Raw genomic sequence first — 21,512 nt, 5'->3', positions numbered from 1 at the left:
TTACTACATTTATGTAAATAATAAGACTAGACTTATTATTTTGTTTTACAAACAAATTAGTTTCACTGTAAATATTTTTGATAAAAATGGGTTACTATAAAAATTGTACCTCAATACAAAACTGTAGCATACCTATTCTCAGATTCTGGTCCAGTTCATTATCTTTGAGGTTTTGTTATCTACTTTAAACTTCAGAGAAATTACTACAGTAAATCACATATGGAAACTTCATGCCTGTTGCTATATGGGCCACTCAAGAAAGTTCAATAGAACACCTGATGACTTCATCAAAGACAGTCAAACTGCAAACCAGGGAAATCCATCAGACTGAGACTGCCATCCTCATTCCATCTGCTAGAGATGCTCCGAACTCAAAACTAGAAATTTTCTCAACTAGCTGTTCTCCAAATTCAGAAACTGAATGTATAATCTGCTGAAACTATTACCCTTTGTTTTCCTTTTCTTTCCATAGAAATGTCTCTTACTAAATTACCCGATTGCTCACATCATATAGAGGCCTAACTTAGGTGAAAACTCACCTGCAGCACCACCTCCTGAAATAAAACGTCCTCACATTCATCCTGTCCTAAGTAATCATGAGAATATGTGATTGTTAATACATCATGTTGTGCTACATAAATCATTCAAAATAGAAATGTAGATGGACTTAGAAAGGTAAAGTCTGAATCTGATTATAATCCATTTGAGTTGTTTGGTTGGTTAAATCTTGGCCTCTGGAAATCTCTGCTCGGGGGAATTTTTCAGTCCTTGGCTATTAGTTTCCTTATAGTCCTCATATTAACCTTTTCAGCGTGCTGTTTCCTCTTAAGGGTTTTAAATACCTTTTGGCAGCCATACACACATCAGTGATATCCATCAAGATTAGACAACTTGAGGAACTCAGTGATCTGACCTCCCAGGTCTATGATGACGATGCAACTGTTGGCAACAGCAATTGCGTGACCCTCTGTCCTGACAAATATTGGATACAGCGAATATGTGATTCTTCAGCCTGACTACAGCAACAACGGTAACCAAGAGTAACGCTATACAAGTTGTTCACACTCTGAGCTTGCTGAGAGAATGACCAAAGGGGGGGGACTGTTAAAATCAAACACAAATGGAGACTAGACTTGAAAATTCCTTGAGCAGACAAAACCAGTTTAGTTATAAAAGCAAAGCTTAATTTAGCTTATTTTGCAAGCCAAACGATGCTAACGTGACCTGGGTCACTTCTTGCTTATGCCTCTGAAAATCATAAGTGAAACTAAAATTGTTCTCTCAAATTGATATGAGGTCATCACGAACCAATTCCTTTCATTTAAGAAAATTCTAATATTGTAACCAATCACTGTGAAGAATAAACAACCAATGCCTCCGTACTATATCAGCTGCTTTAGAGCAATATACCTCTGAGCCTCATACCATGTTTTGGTTTCAGCGTTCCTGTCTTGCAAACTATCTTTTTGGTGTGTTCACAATAAACTTAAACTAGTATGATTACTTCAGTGATTCACTGGTTTTACTTCTGTTGTTTCTTCCTAAACTTTTGACAGTTCCCTCTACCATACCTAGACCAAGTCTCTTTCTGACTGTGATTTGGCTGCCCAGTTTCTGGACTAGTACTGTTCTACTTTTCAAGACTTGCCACCTGCCCGTGTTACTTTTCCTTCCAGCTATGGCATCTGCAAAATTCTCCTTTAATGGCTCTGCAGTAATTGGTCCCCTTACAAAAAACAGATTGAGAAAATAGTTTTCTTTTAGAAATAGCTCATCAGCAAATAGATAACCTGTTCTCTCTCTGTAGATAACTAATTTCTAGCATATTATTCAGATTCTCAAATCAGCTACACTCCCCTTAATATCTTGAATTGTACCTTGCCTGGTGTGAATTAAGGGCAGATTCGTGAACTGAGCAAGTTGATGCGTTAGAATTTTTAGTGTGTCTGAATAGTGTTGGATTGGGGAAAAGTTTCTTTGATTCTGAGGATGATTAGTTTTCTGGAAAGAAACAACTCGACAGAAAAGAATAGCAATTTGCCAAAGTAGTCTTGCTTGGTAGAAATATCCTCACTTCTATTGTTCTAAATGTATATTTACCAAGTCACATTTTGGCTTATAATATGGTTTTCTGAATGGAGTTACTCACAAGAAAGGATTTTCCTAAGCAAACAATTAATATTACTTTAAACCCATTGTGAATACATTTCTATTCTGATTTAGAAATGTCTTATGAATTTGTTGGTGTGAGTTGGCCTTCAGAATTTGAGCACCTTCTGGAGAATGATGAAGGAAACCTGCAAAGCTGAGAGCTTAGAGCTTGGACCTGGGTAGACTCACCGGGTCTGATCGCCCTACCTTATCCAGTTCTGCTCTTTGCCTTCTCACATGCACTGCAGTCAGGCCCATGTCTTATGCATTTTTGTACCCCTCATATCACCTGGACTTGTGCATTGTATACACTTGAAAAATAGAAGGTGAAGTCTCCAGTAATGCCACGTCCTAAACAGTTAACTGCTAGCACTTAAACATACATCTTCCCAGGCTTTCCCCACCATACGTATAAGTGTGAAATTTTTTACTTAACACACCATGGGCAGCTTTATACATCACTAGACACAGATGTCCTCTTGACCTTGTTGCCCCAAACCTGGAGTCTCCACTCCTCATTAATGGTGGATCCATCCTTCCTGTTTCTCAAGCTGAAATCCTTAGGGTCGCCTTAAATGGCTCAATTTCTCACACACCCTACATTCAGTGTGCCAGGAAATCCCGTTCCAAAAGAGATCCTAAGCCTAGCCACTTCTCACCACAGTGGTCTGATCATTTTAAAACACAGGTCAGATCAGATCACTCTTTAGCTCAACTCCTGCTAAGGGTAAACACCAACCCCTACCTCCGAAGGCTAACTCCTCTCTGACTTTGTCCATGTCTTTCCCCTGGCTCTGGCCACTCTGGCCTCCAGGCGGACCTTGGATACCCCCAGCACCTCCCTACGCTGCCCCCCAGAAATGCACATGACTGCCCCCTCACCCCTGCAAATCTTCACCCAAATGGGACCTCCCTCGGGAGGCCCTCCCTGAAAACCCAATTTAAATCACCCTCACGCCTCACCTCCAGAATTCCCTGAACCACCTAGCTCTATTTTCCTCCACAGTACCCAGCACTGTATTTTATCCATTTTATTAGCAGTCTTTCTTCTTTGGCTACATGTAAGCTCCATGAGGATATGGATTTTTTTTTTTTTTTTTTTTTTTGCCTGCCATTTCCATGTTCTAATCACACGTCTCTGCCTTGGGAGTTCTCTGGTTAAGAATGGTGAACTAGCCTGGGCATGCCCCGTCCTTGTTACCAAAATCCACAACTGACCAAATGAAACAATGTGGAGAAACCAAAACGTTGACTATTCTTGAAATGGTTTTGACATGATGGAAGTAAGCTCCAACAAAACATCACAGAACATAATCTGAAAATCAGTTAGGGGTCAGTAGCATGCAAAATTTTATTTCCTGTTGAGTTAAATGGTGGATTTACAAAGATAAAGAGATGCTTCTAGGTTTATTTGGGGTGCAAAGAAAATTTGGCACCTTAATGCATGAAATCAAAAAGTGTACTGCTCTGAGAGGCATCAGATATCCAACTGTAGGGTCCTGAAGCACTCTATATGATAATAAAAAAGTGAGAAGAAAGACGAGGTAGGGTCAAAATAACCTACTTCATTAAAACACAACAACTAAAAACATTACCATACTTCAAAACTGGGGGACTTTCCTGGTGGCGCAGTGGTTAAGAATCTGCCTGCCAATGCAGGGGACACGGGTTTGAGCCCTGGTCCGGGAAGATCCCACATGCTGCGGAACAACTAAGCCAGTGTGCCACAACTACTGAACCTGCGCTCTAGAGCCCGCAAGCCACAACTACTGAAGTCCATGAGCCACAACTACTGAGCCCGCATGCCACAACTACTGAAGTCTGTGAGCCTAGAGCCCCTGCTCTGCAACAAGAGAGGCCACCACAATGAGAAGCCTGTGCACCGCAACGAAGAGCAGCCCCCGCTCGCCGCAACTAGAGAAAGCCTGCATGCAGCAACGAAGACCCAACGCAGCCGAAAATAAAAATAAATTAATTTAAAAAACAAAAACAAAATTCAGTTGCAGAGACTAAATTATCTCAGATGTACCATTTTATTCTTTGATCTTTTTTGAATAAAAAAATCTGTTTTGGGCTTCCCTGGTGGCGCAGTGGTTGAGAGTCTGCCTGCCAATGCAGGGGACACGGGTTCGAGCCCTGGTCTGGGAGGATCCCACATGCCACGGAGCAACTGGGCCCGTGAGCCACAACTGCTGAGCCTGCGCGTCTGGAGCCTGTGCTCTGCAACAAGAGAGGCCGCGATAGTGAGAGGCCCGTGCACCACGATGAAGAGTGGCCCCCGCTTGCCGCAACTAGAGAAAGCCCTCGCACAGAAACGAAGACCCAACACAGCCATAAATAAATAAATTAATTAAAAAATTTAAAAAAAATCTGTTTTTTTCTTTCTACAGACATTCATTGTACATTTAGGTAGATACTATACATTTCTAAAAAGAGAGAAGATTATCTTGGGAACCCTGCCTTTTATCCTCTGGCTGTGAAGGAATAGCCCATTTCTTTTAAACTACAAACAAATTACTTGTGGCTTTCTCTAGTTTCTTCAGAAAAATATCTAAGTAATTGTCTTCTTTATTATGTTTTTTCTTCTTCTTTATATACCAACCTTAAAAAAGGAGATTGCATTTTCATTCTCTCAGCAACTATTTACCAAGTGCCTTCCCTGGATCAGGTATTATATTAGGTAGTGGGGAAGTTACAATTATGAAGAAGGCAAGGATTCTGCCCTCAAAGTGTCTAGAGGAGGAGATGGACACAAATAATTACAAACGCAAATGTAATGACTTTTGTAATACAAAGAAGCTCTACCAAGCCCAAAGTAAGGCATGCATAATCCGACTGAGGAAGCTGGGGAGAGATAAATAGAGGAGGTGACATTTCAGATGGTCTTGAAGGAATTCATCAGGCAGACAAAGCTAAAAGGGCATGGTGGGCAGAGGGACAGCTTGAACAAAGCCATGGAAACACGATTCGATTATGAACCTGTTTTACCAATGAAGAGGATTTCAGTATGGCTGAGGTACTGGGGGAGTTCTTGCACTGTCCTGCAGAGACACTGATATCCTGAACCAAAGCAGTAGCAGTTGAGACATCATGAAAGAGATGAACTCAAGAAATACTTTGAAGGTGGGACGTGAAAGCAGAAACAATGCTCGAGGCATTTCATTCTTGGAAACATAGCTGAGACAGGGCCTGCAAAATACACATTTCAATGACTAGGAACCCTTTAATTTATTCTACTGAGGGAATTTTTGTAATTGGAGTAAAGTCAGTTTGGGCTTGGTAAAGAAGAAAAAAAGTATTGCTTTGATAGGATCCATAGATTTTGTTTTAAAAGAGAAGTATGTAAATGAAAGTACATTCTGGGGATCCAACCAATACTGAAAATGAGTAATAAAACCAGAAGGGACTGTATTATTTTCAAATTGTACTTCAATGATTTTTCTCCAGTTAAAGTGGCCAAAAACCAGAAAATCTAATTAAAGATGGGGAGGGGTGGGGGGAGAGGATGAGACTGAAGATTTACAGACAGAGATAGAGATTTATGAAAACTCAAAAATGATCAAGATTAAAAAAGAGGCTTTAATTAAAGGATAACATTCCATTCATTGTTTTTTATTGTTTAACAAAGATAAAGAGATATGCAGGACTTTCCCTTAGGCAGAAAAAGGCTTAACAGCTTCTGATTATGGTTATAAATTGATACCCATGGCTGTGGGCGGACTCAGCCTGTTTCTCCCTGTCCCCACAAAACAAGTCTCTGTACTCTGCTACAGGGAGACCATAACATTGCTTTAACCACATCCCATTCTTTCCTGCTAGCACCTGAGGGTGGGTCAGGTGACCAACCATGGGTGGTGTGCACACAGCCACCCCCCTCGTGAACAGGCAGGCAGGCTGGGGCTCCAGCCATTGTACCCTGGGTTCTCAAACCATCCTTGCCCAAGGCCTGGTAGCACAGGTAGTGGAGAAAAGCTGCAAAGCCCATTACTTAGGCAAAGGAAAGAGAACTTTTACAGGAAAGTGGAGGGATACATTTTGAAGTTGAGGCTGAGGAGATAAGAGCAACTATATTTGAATCCAAAGAAAAGATAAATAGAAGGAGAGCAAATTTCTTCTGATAACAATGCTGGATCCTGTCTGCTAAATGGGCTTCATAGTTAGAGTGGTAAAGGTATGACTGAACCTTTGGAACCAACCTGCCTGGGAAGTATTTCCTAGAGAAATAATAGCATTATCAGTAACAACATCAACAGCACCGATGATGAGACAATGGCAGCAAGTAACATACTATGTCCCTAGTATTCTGCCAAGTACTTTACATGGATTCTCTCATTAAGTCCTCACAATAACTCTATGAGGTAGAGACTATTATTAGTGCCCATTTACAAACGAGAATACACAGGCTTGCAGAAGTATAATACATTGCTCTGGGTCACAGAGGTAGTAAGTGGGGAGTCCAGGCTCTCGCCCACTACATTCTACTAAACTCTATTATCCTTTATTACACTCACTAGTACAAAAGACCTCAATAAACTATAATGCATGAAGGATATTCTAATTAATTAAATTTAGATGGCTTTGCTTTTAATTCTTACTGATAATCTTTCTAAAATCTATCTTACCTCAGTAAAGATAATGTCCTCAGCATAATTATGCCTTTCAGTGGTGACTGAGGGTCTTCTGTTGAGAATCATGATTTGTCTCCCCTGGGATGTCCTAGTCTTCCCCCATGTAATTCTTATCGATCTTTCTGGAACCAGTTCCACTGCCAGCCAATCTAAGAAGAGTTTTCCTCCACCACCCAGCCCATAGTTGGGTTTTCTTGCAAAATATTGCCCATATCTCAGATTTTACAGTTCAGAGAGTAAATCTCAGGTATTTCAGAATCAGACTCATGGATATTGTGGTGGCTATGTAAGGTGTCAACTTGCTAGCCTGAACTATGTTTTCCAGAATTTCCTTCCCGATATGTTCCTGGTGAGAATGGGGCACAGGGATATTTTCATATGAGATTTGGAGGTGAAAGTGAAGCAGCAGCCATTTTTAAAAAAAGTTTATTTTGGAGTACTTTTAGGTGCACAGAAGCATTTGTTTTCACACTCAGAAGGTTGGGGCAGGCGCTTTTGTGGCTCCCACACGCAGTTGTTTATCTGCTGGCTCCCTCTTCAGTGAGGGGCAGCCGCTGGGCCTGCAGCCGCTCCCCTTTCCCGGATTCTCCGTCAGCGCCTCCAACTGCTGGGTGGGGAGCGTGTTTAGCTCCGTGACACAGGCACTCGCTACACTGGTGGGACATCCATGTCACCAAGGTTGGAGACAGAACTGACTGGTTCCAGTCTGTCCTTGGGTTCTAGTTCATGCTCATGAGCTCCACTAGGTGCTGTGGGATCCAGTTTTCCTTTGCTCTCCCCACACACCCCTTTTTTCATCTATCTTTCCCTTCCCAAATGTCTAACCAAGTGGACTCAAGCTCCAACTTAGAAGCACAGACAGTTTCACTAGCATATAATCGTGTTAAGTTCAAATCCCTGTAACCAATCATCCAATCACATACACACACACACACACACACACACACACACACCCTTAAATATCTCTATTTGTGGTTCTGCTTCTCTCTTTGAACACTGCCTGATAGATATGAAAGGGTTGAGTGCTTGAATCCAATGAAAACATTGCCTTTAAATGGTAAGATCTCACTGTGATGATTTATTCATACCCAGAAGCCAGGTTCAAGGAAAGGAAGAAAAAGAACAGGTAAGAATGGAGTGACAAGGGGTCATGGGAGCAGAAAAAATAAAAGTAATTTGTGATAATGTAACATGTCTACTTCATACCAGGCACCATGCCTGGTGCTAGAAATATAAAGATCAATAATAACCCTGGACCTTATAATCTGTGGGGGAGGAAGGATTCTTAAAGAGCTAACTACAATAGAATAAGTGCTATATAATTGGCATGGATAAAGTACAATGGAAAACAGAGGAGGAAGTCATTAATTTTGTCTGAGAGGATTGGGGAGGGCTCTGCAGATGAGGCAACACTGACGCTGGGCCATGAAGAATGAATAGGGAATTCACTAGTGCAGGCATAAGAATCACCTGGAGAGCTCATTAAAACACAGATTTCTGGGCCTCACCTCTGAGTGTCTGATTCAGTAGGCCTGGGGAGGGGCCTGAGAATCTGTATTTCTAACAAGTTTCCAAGTGATGCTGCCACTACTGGCCTGGGGACCACACTCTGAAAACTACGGCTCTAGTGTGGAAAAGTGGGGATGGGGTGGCGAGCATCCTTGACACAGCAGAAGCACAGTGGGAGAAACATAAAAATTCATTGACAATTTATTTCCCCTTCCCATGACCCTCCCTCTTGTTCTCCCTTCTCTCTTACTATTTCTATAATACTTTCTTTGCCCTCTTGGCCCACTATTCTGGATGAGTCAAGTTTTACGGTGTCTTTGAGGCATGACGGCAAGAGATGATCCAGGGCTGGAGTTCAGGAGAGCAGTCAGGCTGGACATATTGATTTGGGAGTTAAACGTCCTGGTGATGGGGGGAGCCATGAAGTGCAGGGGAGATATCACTCAAGGAGAGTGCGCAAAGGGCAGGAGATGAGCGAGTGGGGAGGGAAGGGGAAGAGAGCAGAGCAGAGCTCAGCAGGGCCAAGGACAGAGGGTCCAGGCACACCACAAGTGGGAGGACAAAGGAGAGTGAGTGGGAATAATCAGCCATACAGAAGAACAAGAGTGAGTTTTGTTATGGAAGCCAGGGAAAGGTTTTGAGAAGAAGGGAACGGTCAACTCTCTCAAAGGCAAGGAGGTCAAGTCGCGGGATGAACAAAGGCCGAGGGATTTGCCAATTCGTAGATCAGTGATGGTCTTTATCTGAGCAGTTTCAGCAGAATTGTGGAGGGAGAAGTCTCAATGCAACAATGTAGAATGAAAGGAAAGTGAAGAAATAGATAAAGTGACGTGGACTACCTTGCAGAGAAGCTTGGCTAGGAAAGGAAAGGTATGCGACCATAAGTAAAGCAGATCGAGATAAAGGTCAAGAGAGAAGCTTGTTTTTCAAAAAAACAGAGATTCAAGCATATTTTATGGCCAATGGGGAATAAAACAGAAGGTTGAAAACGCTCGGAGGTAGAGACGCAGTATACAGTCGCTCCAGATCCTGCAGGGGCGGGACTGGCTCAAGAGTGCGGTGAGGATGATCCGCCACAGAAGGGAGGTGGTGAAAGACAGGAACGTGAACATCTCCGTTAGTTCACGCCTGATAATTTCCACTATTTTTCCTGTGAAAGTAGAAAGCCAAAGCAAAGTACATCTCTTGAGAGAGACAGAAAGAGAAGGCAGTGGGCAGGACTGCCCTGGCGGTCCAGTGGTTAAGACTTCACCTTCCAGCTCAGGGGGTGCAGTTCGATCCCTGGTTGGGGAACTAAGGTCCCACAGGCCTCGCGGCCAAAAAAAAAAACAAAAACCCAAAACATAAAACAGAAGCAATATTGTAACAAATTCAATAAAGACTTAAAAAAAATAAAAGGCAGTGGGCTATAAGGGGCCTGGAGAGGGTAATCACTTTGAGGTTTTGGGAGAGTGAGCAGACTTATAAAAACCATCCAACTCCACACCTGAAGGCCTAAATTAGGCTGGAGATCCTGAATTTGTCTCACTGCACAGCAGGAGGTAAGCGGCGGGTGAGCTAGTGAAGCTTCACCTGCCGCTCCCCATCGCTCGTGTGCATTACCGCCTGCACAATTGCTCGCATTACTGCCTGAACCATCCCCCACCCCCGTCCAGTCTTCCACAAAACCAGTCCCTGGTGCCAAAAAGGTTGGAGACCGCTGCCTTAGAGTTTTCTTCATCAGTGATCATCAGACAATATATAAACGCATAAAAGCCGGCTAGCTGATGGATCCAAGGCAGGGCAGCTGCAGCAGAACTCAAGGGAGCAAAGGCAAAGACTTAGTGACAAGTAAGGTTTTATTAACTAAGACAGGAGTAGCAAAGGGAGAATCAAGATGCCCAAGGAAGCAAACAAATTTGATAGTCTGGACAAGCTGCATTTGAGATGCCTTTGGGACATTCAGAAAAGAAGTACATATCTCAGAAGTGAGGGTGAAGTTAAAGACAGAGGTTTGGGAGTCAGCTGCATAGAGGGTCAAGCCAAGATTGAAAATTCAAGCCAAGGTAGCCATTGCAATAACTCAGACATACTGTGTAGGATGAGAAGAGTTGACGGAAAATTAAGAAAGAAATCTAAGAAAGAAATGAAAATTTTTATTTGAGGATTATAACCCGGGGACAGCATCTCAGAAAGCTCCAAGAACTGTTCTGCCCCTTGGAAGTCAAAACACAGTTATATAAGTTTTCTGAGACCAAGGGCTGTACATTAGATGACATATTATTGACATTTTACACAATCCAGACCTAACCGTCATTGTGGTCCCTTACAAGATCAAGGAGGAATGTTATCTTTTAAGGAGTTGTCTTGTTGATGCTGGGAGAATGTTGCTGTTTATGGTTGAGCAGGTATTTCTGCTGATGGGGGAGGTTTGGTCCATGCATAATGCAGATACACAATGCATGGTAGAGGGAAGAGAGGAGGCCAAACGGCAGAGAAAATTTTTTATTTTTCTTGTCTTGGGGATTTCCCTGGTGGTGTAGTGGTTAAGAATCTGCCTGCCAATGCAGGAGACACGGGTTCGAGCCCTGGTCCGGGAAGATCCTACATGCTGCGGAGCAACTAAGCCCACGTGCCACAACTACTGAGCCTGCGTTCCAGAGCCCGCAAGGTACAACTACTGAAGCCCATGCACCTAGAGCCCATGCTCTGCAACAAGAGAAGCCACCCAATGAGAAGCCTGTGCACCACAACGAAGAGCAGCCCCCGCTCGCCACCACTAGAGAAAGGCCGCATGCAGCAATAAAGACCCAATGCAGCCAAAAATAAATAAATAAATTTATTAAAAAAATTTTTTTTTCTTGTCTTGCCATAAAATATGAATTTTATTTTACAGAAGAAAGGATGCAGAACACTCATGTTTAGAGGGCAATGGAGGAAGGGAGGCTGAAAAAGTGGTCATGGAGGTTGAGCAAAAGGAGAGAATATATTGTTAGAAAAGAGATGGTCAACAACATCAAATGTTTTGAGAGCTCAGCAAAGACCAGAAACAACATGGAATCATTGGATCTGACAATTCAGAAACCGTTGGTGACACTGGCATGAATGGTATTCATAGAGTATGGCTCAGAAGCTAGAGTACAACTGGGTTGAGAAAGCGGTGAGGCAGCGGGTACTCTTTCAAGGGCTTTGGCTATAAACAGACAGATGGAGCAATAGTTCCAAGAAGAGCCAGGATCAAAGATCTTTGGGGATGGGAACTATGGCAAGACTGAGCACAATGGTTTATATAGGCTGAGAATAAGAATCCAGTGGAGAACCTATAAAAGAGTATGAGTAAGACAATGAGATAACATGTTTGCTTATGAAGTCAGCAAAATTTTAATAAAAATGACAAGAATTAGTGCTGGTGATAACGCATATCGGCATAATCTTTCTGAATTTGTCAAATATTGTATGTAGGAAGATGCAGCCCAGGTTACACTCAGGAATAAATGGGTGACCTTAAATATTTTCATTAAAATAAAAAAAGGAAGGAAGAATACAAGAAGAATTCTCTTCATGAATTTAGGGGAAAAAAAAGGACAAATGTAAGGGAACTAAGAGGGAGAATATAATAAAGTTAAGAGCAACAATCGACAAATTATAAAAAAGAGCAAATTAACATAAAGAAAAACCCAAGAGCTGGTTCTTAAACCAGCTACCTCCACCACAGAAAATTTGATAAATCAAATATCTTAAAAATAAAAATATGCAAAAATACTATTAGAAAATATCTACCATGTGTATTTACATTGATTGGTGCTGCCAGCTAAAGAGCGGTGCTTCCCATCTGGCTCTACAAGGATTAGGTCATTAACCACTGCAGGCTCTGACCTCCAACACACCCTGAAAGGAATTCAGGGCAGAGATGAGGAAGGAGGCACTCTGTGTTCTGGGAAAAAGTGGCAGAACGGGCCTTCTGATAGTTAGATATTTTCAGGAGGAAATTTTATGAACACAAATTCTTTCACCTTCTCACACGTAGAAAAGCACTAAAATCATTAACGGAGACATCTGCTCCTCGTGACTAGCAGCAAGCCTCTGCCAAAACGTGTGCTTGACGCACGTGCCCCCTTCACCAAAATCACATGCATACTGATCTCCCCCCACCTGCACCTCTTCAGAGCAGTTGCTTGGAGCTATTAAGGGGGCTGTCTCCCGGGCACAGTCCTCAGCCAGCCCCCAGTAAAACTGAACTCACAGCTCTCATGTTGTGTGGGTTTTTTTAAATATATATATATGCACATATGTGTACGGTTTTATATACACACACACATATAAAACAAATAGTAGTTACTTGTTGGGAGGAGTGGGAATTAGGCAGATAGGGGAAAAGATAGGAAAGATATACTTCACCATATAACTTAATTTTTGATATTTGAATCATAGGAATTCAAAAATAATTTCAAAGAAAGTTCTAGAAAATACAGATTTTTTTAATCATAAGAGAATATTATAAGCAATTGAATGCTAATACATTGGAAAATTGCAATGAAATAGACTATATTCTGGAAATATTCGAATTTCCAAAACTGAATCTAAACATAGGCAATCCAAATGGATCAAATTCAGAAAGAAATTGACACTGGATAGAAATTCAAACTTTTGTTGAATAAATGTATGATTTCTTTAGCTTTACTAATGTGTCATTTTTTTGTAGGAAAAAAGTTGTGTGCAGTGGAAAACTGTATCATCTAGAGGACAACTTTCCAGGTTATCTGATTCTATGAAAGCTATTTTACAATTGTAAATTATAGGTAACTGAGAGTAGTGCAAAATAATTCTTATCAATAGACATGCAAATTCTGTTCTGTCTGGTAGAAGTTCAACTGATTCTCCTCTTCCCTGTGAAAGCTTTTGTTTTCATTTGCACATTTATTCATTCATTTCAATATTGCTTATCTATAATTCAGTATTGTTGATCTGTAAGTGTGTCCATTTAAAAAATTCTCTTTGAACTGGTTATAACATCTGCCTGTTTCCCTCACTGACTACTGAGTACAATAAAGTCTATAACACATGTTCATTTTTATATCTGTGTGAGAGTCATGAATTTTCCTTTTTCTGAATGTTATTTTTTAACAGTTTCAAAATTTTAAGGAAAAGCTAATTTTAAAGCTAAATATATTAGAACATGAAAAAGATGGGAAGCTACCCAAAGTTTTTGGAAAATAGGATATTTCTGATACCAAAAACTGAAAAGCATTATCTCCAAAAAAAAACTATAGACCAATTTCATTTCTGATTAAAAACAAAAGACATCAACTCTCAGTTTTTTTTTTTTTTTAAGAAATTCACGTTCTTTTATTTATTTATTTATTTATTTATTTATGACTGTGTTGAGTCTTCGTTTCTGTGCGAGGGCTTTCTCTAGTTGTGGCAAGTGGGGACCACTCTTCATCGCGGTGCGCGGGCCTCTCACCGTTGCGGCCTCTCTTGGTGCGGAGCACAGGCTCCAGACGCGCAGGCTCAGCAATTGTGGCTCACGGGCCCAGTTGCTCCGTGGCATGTGGGATCTTCCCAGACCAGGGCTCGAACCCGTGTCCCCTGCATTGGCAGGCAGATTCTCAACCACTGCGCCACCAGGGAAGCCCCAACTCTCAGTTTTGATTTGATGAAATTTTATAATTCTTTATCAAAAATTATAAATTCTTCATTTTTTTCACATATCCACAGTTTATGCCCTTATACAAAAAAAAAAAAAAAAAGGACAGCAATCATTTCTGTCCCTGGATCTTGTGGGTGAGTCCCCTGAGTGGATCAGAAAGATCTCTTTGACTCCCTGATGGATTGACCATTAGGGAACCTCCCCGAACATTCCAGTAAGTACTCTAATAATCCCCTCAAATGACAAGAGTTTAAGGAGTATTTAGCCAAATTTGTAAAAACAAAAAAGGGAGACTTCAAGTCCAAAGCATATTCAGTCTCTCAATGAATTAGAAAACCACAGAAATGTTTTCTGATCAACTAAAGAATGTGAATCAGAAAAAAAGTTACCTATCAACACAGGTTTTAGTATCAAATCTGGTTTTTGTTGGAAGAGGTTACCACCTAGAACTTTCCCTTTACTGAATTCAGTTCCATATTCGAAACTGAAGTTGGTTCCTTACCTCAGTCTCCTTTAAAACCTTGGTTTTGACAACTGTAGTTTTGCCAGGCAAGCTACTTTTTAGAACTAAAATTCTCACAGTTGAAGAGATTGCTTTTGTAAGGAATAAAATTCAGAGTGCATGAAAAGAATAAGCTACAACTAGGTATATGAATTATTTCAGAAGCGTGAAGATGGGTTGGGAATTTTATTAACATACATTTAAAAAAAAAGGAAAAAAAATTATCACTTAAATAGACACTGAAAAGGCACTGTGTGAGATTTGAGGGGATCAGGATATGCTACCTCAAAACATGCCCCTTTGATACGGAACTATTTTGAAGTAAAGGTGTTGTAGTTCCTGAAATCCCTCATCTGCCTAAAAGAAGAGCTTCCCCAAAGGAACTCAGTTGTTCTAAATCCCTTCAGGAGCAACTCTAATCTCTTTGCACAGAAGAAAAGTCAGATATTGTCACACCGTCTGTTCTCCCTAGGAAGGGCCCATTCCCTAAGGATTTTTCCTTAGGAAAAATCATTTGCTTTTCCCTAAGTTCCCCTTCTCCCCCTCCCCTAGGAAGTTATGTATATATCCCGAATTCTTTTTATTATTTGAGGTATAATTGACATACAACAATATATTAGGCCCCAAATCCTAACCACCTTTTTAAAAAAAATTTATTTCATTTTATTTATTTATTTTTGGCTGTGTTGGGTCTTCATTGCTGCGTGCAGGCTTTCTCTAGTTGTGGCGAGCGGGGGCTACTCTTCGTTGTGGTGTGCAGGCTTCTCATTGCGGCGGCTTCTCTTGCTGCGGAGCACGGTCTCTGGGCGTGCGGGCTTCAGTAGTTGTGGCTCGCGGGCTCTAGAGCGCAGGCTCAGTAGTTGTGACTCAGGAGCTTAGTTGCTCTGAGGCATGTGGGATCATCCCGGACAAGGACTCGAACCTGTGTCCCCTGCATTGGCAGGTGGATTCTCAACCCCTGCGCCACCAGGGAAGTCCCTAACCACCCTTTTGAGTTACTCATCTCTGGGGGCTCCCAGGTGTAAGCAGGATGCACACGCTAATAAACTTGTTTGTTTTCTCTTGTTCATCTGTCTTTTGTCAGTCCAATTTATAAGGCCCCAGCTGGAGACCTAGGAGGGTAGAAGGAAAAAGAATTTTTCCTTCCTACATATTCTACACCCATTCCTTATTTTCTTTTTTAAGGCAGCTTTAAGAAGAGTAGGAATAGAACGCTATTTCCTTAACATAATTTGTAAAAGGTTTATGGAAAAGCAATAGTCAGAACCATGACTATCCTAAACCATGAAACCATAATAGAGGCATTCCCCTTAAAATAGGAATAAATTAAGGGTGAATCCTATGAGTGTTTATTTAGCAGTGTTCTGGAAGCTCTGGACAATGTAGTGACACATAAACTAGATATAATGGGCTATAATAAATATACTGTTGTAAGGGAGGAAGTAAAAATCAAGCGTTCCCAGGTGCCGGGCTGGTTTACCAATCTCGCCTTCCCCTCATCCTCATAAAAGGTTTAACTGAAAAACTATTAGACTTAACAAGAGAACTCAGCAAAGTGGCTGGATACAAAACAAACATCTAAAAATCAATAGCTTTCCTGTGCACTAGCAATAGCAATTACAAGATATAACAGGAAAAATACTCCATTCACAATGTGCAACATGTAATATGTGGAGGGAAAACTTTGCTAAAAGATAAAAAGAAGACCTAAATAAATGGAGAGACAGTAAGAAGTTGTCAGTTCTGTGCAAATTACTCACAGCAACGTATCTCTAAATGGGGTCTAGGGATTACTGCCTTAAAAACCCCTCAGATGCTTATTAAAATTCATATTCCTGGGCTGAGCCCAGACTTCACAGAACCACAAGAGGGGGAAGGTAGGTTTTGAAGGAAACTGTCTTCTTACCAAGTTCCCCAAGTGATTCTAATACACATTACAGTTTACCAACCACAGTTTTATGTAGGTTTCATAAAACTTCAATAAGATACCAACTTCATCTGGAATGAGAACCAAGAAGGGGGCTGCCCTAACGTATGTTAAAGTATATTATAAACTTAAAGTATACACATAAGGAACATCGAAAGCTTCAGTAATAAACATAATGTGGTCTTTTGCAAAATAACAGCAAACAAATCAACTGAACAGTAGTCCCAAGAGAAATTCCTACATTAAGTTACAGAAGTATAATTGTTTCTCTGTGTTAATTATTACATCACCAGAAAACTGCTGCATCTTTTTTCACCCACTTTGGAGGCTTTGTTTGGAATGATCTGAGGCTACGTGCACCAGAAGTAATTTGGCTGGGGACGCCACAGGTACGTGTGTTGTAAGGAATAATTACGTCACTTAAAATGGGTTTTTGTTGATGATCAGTCTGGTGCAGACCTGGTTTAACACCATGGGGAGGTGTACGAAAGTGAAAGAGATGGATTAGACTCACAGGTCCTAGAAGGGAGAGGCATGGCAGGGGACCACATGGAAGGAGGGACCAGCAGTCACTGAGTGGGTTCAATCAAGCAGGATGGGGAGCAGAGAGAGGGAAAGAGAGAAAGAATCCATAGTCAGGTGCCTTCACGGGGGTCGGGGTGTGTACACAAGCAAAAGACAGGAGGGGATTTCATTGGTGCTTTTGAATGTCACTAGGTCACAATCAGGGGAGGTCAAGAAGGGAAACTTGTGGTAGGAACTAGCTTATCACACTAACTTGATCACCTGGGCAGGGTGCACACAGTCTGTTTGTGGGGATGTTGAGGCAATAGGAAAATATGAAGTTTTAAAAATTTATAATACAATTGGCCCTGTGATGCCTCCACATCACTGACAATACCAAGTGGGTTAGATGACACTTGCTCCCTAGTTGTGGAGATGTTAAAGGTGAGTGGGACAGCTTGACTTAGCCATGGAAGGGAAACTTTGATACAGGTGACAATTAGGAAGAGTCCTATTAAGCAACTGACAAGAGTTTGGAACCCAGTCGCACAGCTAGGCACCCCACTTTGTGGGCAATAGGCAAGAAGAGAACAGGCCAAGCATCTCTGATTTTAAGTGAATCTGTTGGAAGATGTTGGCTGGTATGAGAGATCTTTACCTCTTGGCCCATTCCTTGTAGTTTGGCCTGTACCTGTGCAGAGTTAATAACGTTGTACAGCAGGAAGTACCCTGTGTGATGAGAAAACAGCTATTCTGAGTTGCTGCCTAGGCATTTTATAGTATATTTTATATCCTAGGCATTTTACAGTATAACCCTGCTCACACCCAGAGTCTGGACATTCAGACAAGGACCTGAACTTAGGATTCCTGCCTCAAGTGCCTGCTTTGATTTTCCTGGGGCACCTTTAAAAATAACCATTTAGAGTTGAGCCCCAGAAAAGTTAGTGACCTCAGACCCGACTGCCTTATAGGTCATAGGTGCTTGCTACCCTGCTCTCTATCTTCTGCTCCCCCCTGATGGAGGGCTGCCCTTCCCCCAGCTCACTGCGCACCCCCATTTCTGGGATCTGTAAGCGATAAATCTTGTAACTTAACTTTCTTTGTGTGATTGTATTAAAACTGTGCCTTCAAACAAAAGGACCTAGGTTTTCACTTCCCCAAAGTGGGAGCTCGGATGCTGAGGGAACCACCTGCCGACCCAGTGTGGATGGCTCGTGCCTCCTCTTTCAGCTGGTCATGATCTGCATATTCTTAATGTAATGCACCAGCTCCAGGGTTTGGGGGAACACACCCTGAACGGCACAAACCCCTCCCTCCCTGGCTAGTAAGTAGTCAAGAGCCAGCCTGTTATACATCACCATGTGGGTTAGAGACTCATGGGCTTGTTGCGTAAGGGACAATATTTTGTCCAGCCTCTGATTGATCTGAAAGGGCCACAGAGAGGCGCTGGTTGGCAGTTATGATTTGATTTTGTTTGAGAAAGGCTATACTGGTGCCAATGCTGGCTGCTCCTGAGGTCTATGGCAAGTCTTACTGGGACAGGAATAAATATTGTCCTTGGGTTGACGAAAGCGGGAAGCACCTGGCAGATAAAGAACTGGGAAACCCTAGTGTAAGCGTTGCACCCTGGGGTATGGTTTCATTAGGGAAAAGATGGGCGAGCCAACAAGAAAAAATATATAAGGTGCTGTGCCTATGAGTCTGGGCCACAATAGTACCTGAAGATGCCATTTTCGAGAGCACAATGTACTGGTGAGAATGTGGTGTTGTGTTTAACCAAGGGGGAAGAGTGGTCATGGTGGTCATGGTCAGAGACAAAAGGCAAGAGACTGTGGTGGCAAACTGGGTGAGGGTGGTGGGCGGTACAGGAAAAGGCATCAGGGAGTGGGTGGTCCTCTCCCCAGGAAGTCAAAGGGTTGGCTGACATAAGACGGGTGCCTCCTGGAGAAAGCAATAATCTCCATTAATTTTAGCAACCTCTGATTTCCCTTTAGGCAAGGAAGCATAGGGTGTATGTTTTGGCAGAGAGCAAGGAGTATACTAGAATTGTGGGCTAAGTGGACTGCAGGCTCAGGAAGAAAAGCAAGAATGTCCCGTGTCCACTTTGTGCCATGGGAGAGGGGGTCCATGAGTGTCCCTGGGTGGAGGTTTTAGTGTGAGAGGTGAAGACACCTCAGGCACAGGGGGTGAAGCCATCTCCAATGGCAAGGTCTTGGGGTTGGAGCGATGTCGTCTCCAGCCGTGAGATTCTGGGCCAGGCAATGTGGTCTGGGATGCGGGATTGGGGGATCCTTTCCAAACTGGTACCCACTCGAGTTGTTGTGGGCTTCCAGATTGTAAACCAATGAAAACACCCAGACCAGTAGTAATAAGACCAACAGTCAACAGAATGGTGTACAGCTGCACCTGACAGGTTCTTGTTTTAGTTTTGGTGGAAGTTTTGGTTCAGATGGGTCCTGTATCAGATGAGCAGCTGCCCGGCCTGTGGAACAATCTGTGGTTAATGAGCCCTAGGAAAGTATGTGCCCTTGACCTGATCCCCAGCCCTAAGGGATGAGAGGTAAGATTGAAAATTTATAAAAATAAGTTAAGGCTTGGGGCAAGATAGAGAACTTTAGAGTTTACTATTTGTTGTACTAGAATTTGAAAAGGGGTTGTTTGAGAGACCGTATGTCTCTCAATTCAGTTGGTTATTTGGGACCTATCAGGGACATAAAAGTTCTGTTGGCTACCTCTTCCTAGAGTCCAGTCTTGTGTATTTTGAAAAGTGAAAATATGTGTCTTAGTTACTGCCAGTAATGTCTGAAGGGAATAAGGAGTGACCTGGCCTTAGTATATGCAGAGGCATGTGCAATTGTGATTTATATTTTGGGTACCTGTGAGGCAAGAGAGTTCTAAAACATTTTACCTTGAAGGGGATAATGTTTAGGCAATGGCCCAACAGTTTATAATCAATATGAAATGGGGTCATTGTTGGCCAGGGCTTCCAGACACTGAGATGACTGCCTGGAATTTGGCTGAGTATGTTGTTTCTGGGATCCCATCCTTTACCGGGGACAATGTGGCTCAGGGATGGAAAGTAGCAACATTCCACGGAGCTCCATCACACATGATGGTTAGCAGTGCTGTCTGCAACAGTATAGGAACTCCCACTGCTCTTCACTCAGTCAATCCAAAGATGCTCCCCAGGTAGCCAAGTGTTCTGGGGGACAGGTGACCTCCTCCAGCACCTTGGCACCTTGCAAGGGACTGAGGACAAGGGAAGCCACCCCCTCCTGCAGGTGGAATACACCAGAGGGTCCAGGTTTGGCTCCATCTTGTCTTAAGGAGGCCTTGGTAACCATGCTGAGCTTGTGAGGTGTCATTTTCATGATCCAAAGCATAAGGGACAGCTGGGTGTGGAGGGTCACAGGCTCAGGGTGTGTGAGAACCTCTATTTCCAGGAAAGCTCAGTAAGTAGCCAGTCACTTGTTTTAATGGTGTATAGCACGAGACCAAGGGGCAGTTTCTTGCATCAGAAGCCCTGGGGCAACCAGTGGCTATTACAAGTGGTCCAGAGACTCCAGGAGGCATGAGAAGAGGTTGCCAAAGCCTCTATAGTGAAGTTTTTTTTGTTTTTGTTTTTTATAAATTTATTTATTTATTTAATTTATTTTTGGCTGTGTTGGGTCTTTGTTGCGGTGCACGGGCTTCTCATTGCAGTGGCTTCTCTTGTTGCAGAGCACGGGCTCTAGGTACACGGGCTTCAGTAGTTGTGGCTCGCGGGCTCTAGAGTGCAGGCTCAGTAGTTGTGGCACACGGGCTTAGCCGCTCCGCAGCATGTGGGATCCTCCCGGACCAGGGCTCGAACCTGTGTCCCCTGCATTGGCAGGTGGATTCCCAACCACTGGGCCACCAGGGAAGCCCCTATAGTGAAGTTTTTGAAGACACTAACAGGAGTGCCTGTGGATTTCAATTTGTAAGTAAAATTCATAAATGAGAAACATGCTGTCACCAGAATCCAAAAAGGACTAAATGATGTTTAGTTATTAACACACACTAATGTGCGTCCTATGAATGTCCTTGGAGGAGGTGGTTATCAATGTACTGTCATACCTGTGCTCCTGCAGAAAGGCGAAGGTAATCACGATCTTGTCTGCAAAGACTGTGTGTGATGGCACAGCTGAGGTACCCCGTGGTACAGGTGTATCGTGTCCCTTTGGAGGTGGGGGCAAACTGCAGCTGAGAGGCTGCTGAAATAGGCACTGAGTGGGACATGACAGCCAATCTAGAAGAGCAAAGTTTTTACTTGTTATTAATTGAATAGAATCGGTCATTTCAATAACATTGGGTACTGGGTATCGGGGCCTTGATGGATGGGAGCACAGCATCAAGGTTGTAGTACTCCATCACAAGGCACCTTCACTTATTTATTCTTCAGATTTAGGAACAGACAAAATTGGGCTGTCAAATAGAGAAGCAGGGGGGATAATCATTCCTTTATTTACTGGGTTTTATACAATAAGTTTTCATCTTTGAAGGTCTTAATTTATTTTGGGCCATATTAACTATTTTAACTGGGATACATAGGGTTCCATTTATCAAGCCAATTTGTAAGTGCCCGAAACTTACATTGATTTTAATTTATTATTCATGATATTAGAGCAACTATGGCTAACATGG

At 42.4% G+C, this 21,512-nt stretch overlaps 1 protein-coding gene across 5 annotated transcripts in view; it reads right to left on the bottom strand.

The window, feature by feature from the left end:
* The window catches only part of TMEM150C (transmembrane protein 150C), an 89,250-nt gene that overhangs the window by 41,657 nt on the left and 26,081 nt on the right, over positions 1 to 21,512 (bottom strand). The window contains exon 2 of one of the 5 annotated variants that reach the window (XM_007165624.2): positions 20,946 to 21,117. The exons of the other annotated variants lie outside the window; for them this stretch is intronic. The gene's annotated coding sequence lies outside the window, so the exon portion shown is untranslated. The remainder of the gene's footprint in view (positions 1 to 20,945; positions 21,118 to 21,512) is intronic. 5 annotated transcript variants of the gene reach the window in all.

This window comes from Balaenoptera acutorostrata, chromosome 5 (genome assembly GCF_949987535.1).
Source record: "Balaenoptera acutorostrata chromosome 5, mBalAcu1.1, whole genome shotgun sequence".
NCBI lineage: Eukaryota > Metazoa > Chordata > Mammalia > Artiodactyla > Balaenopteridae > Balaenoptera > Balaenoptera acutorostrata.
The sequence above is the reverse complement of the archived record's forward strand: the minus strand, read 5'-3'. Positions and strand labels throughout refer to the sequence as shown.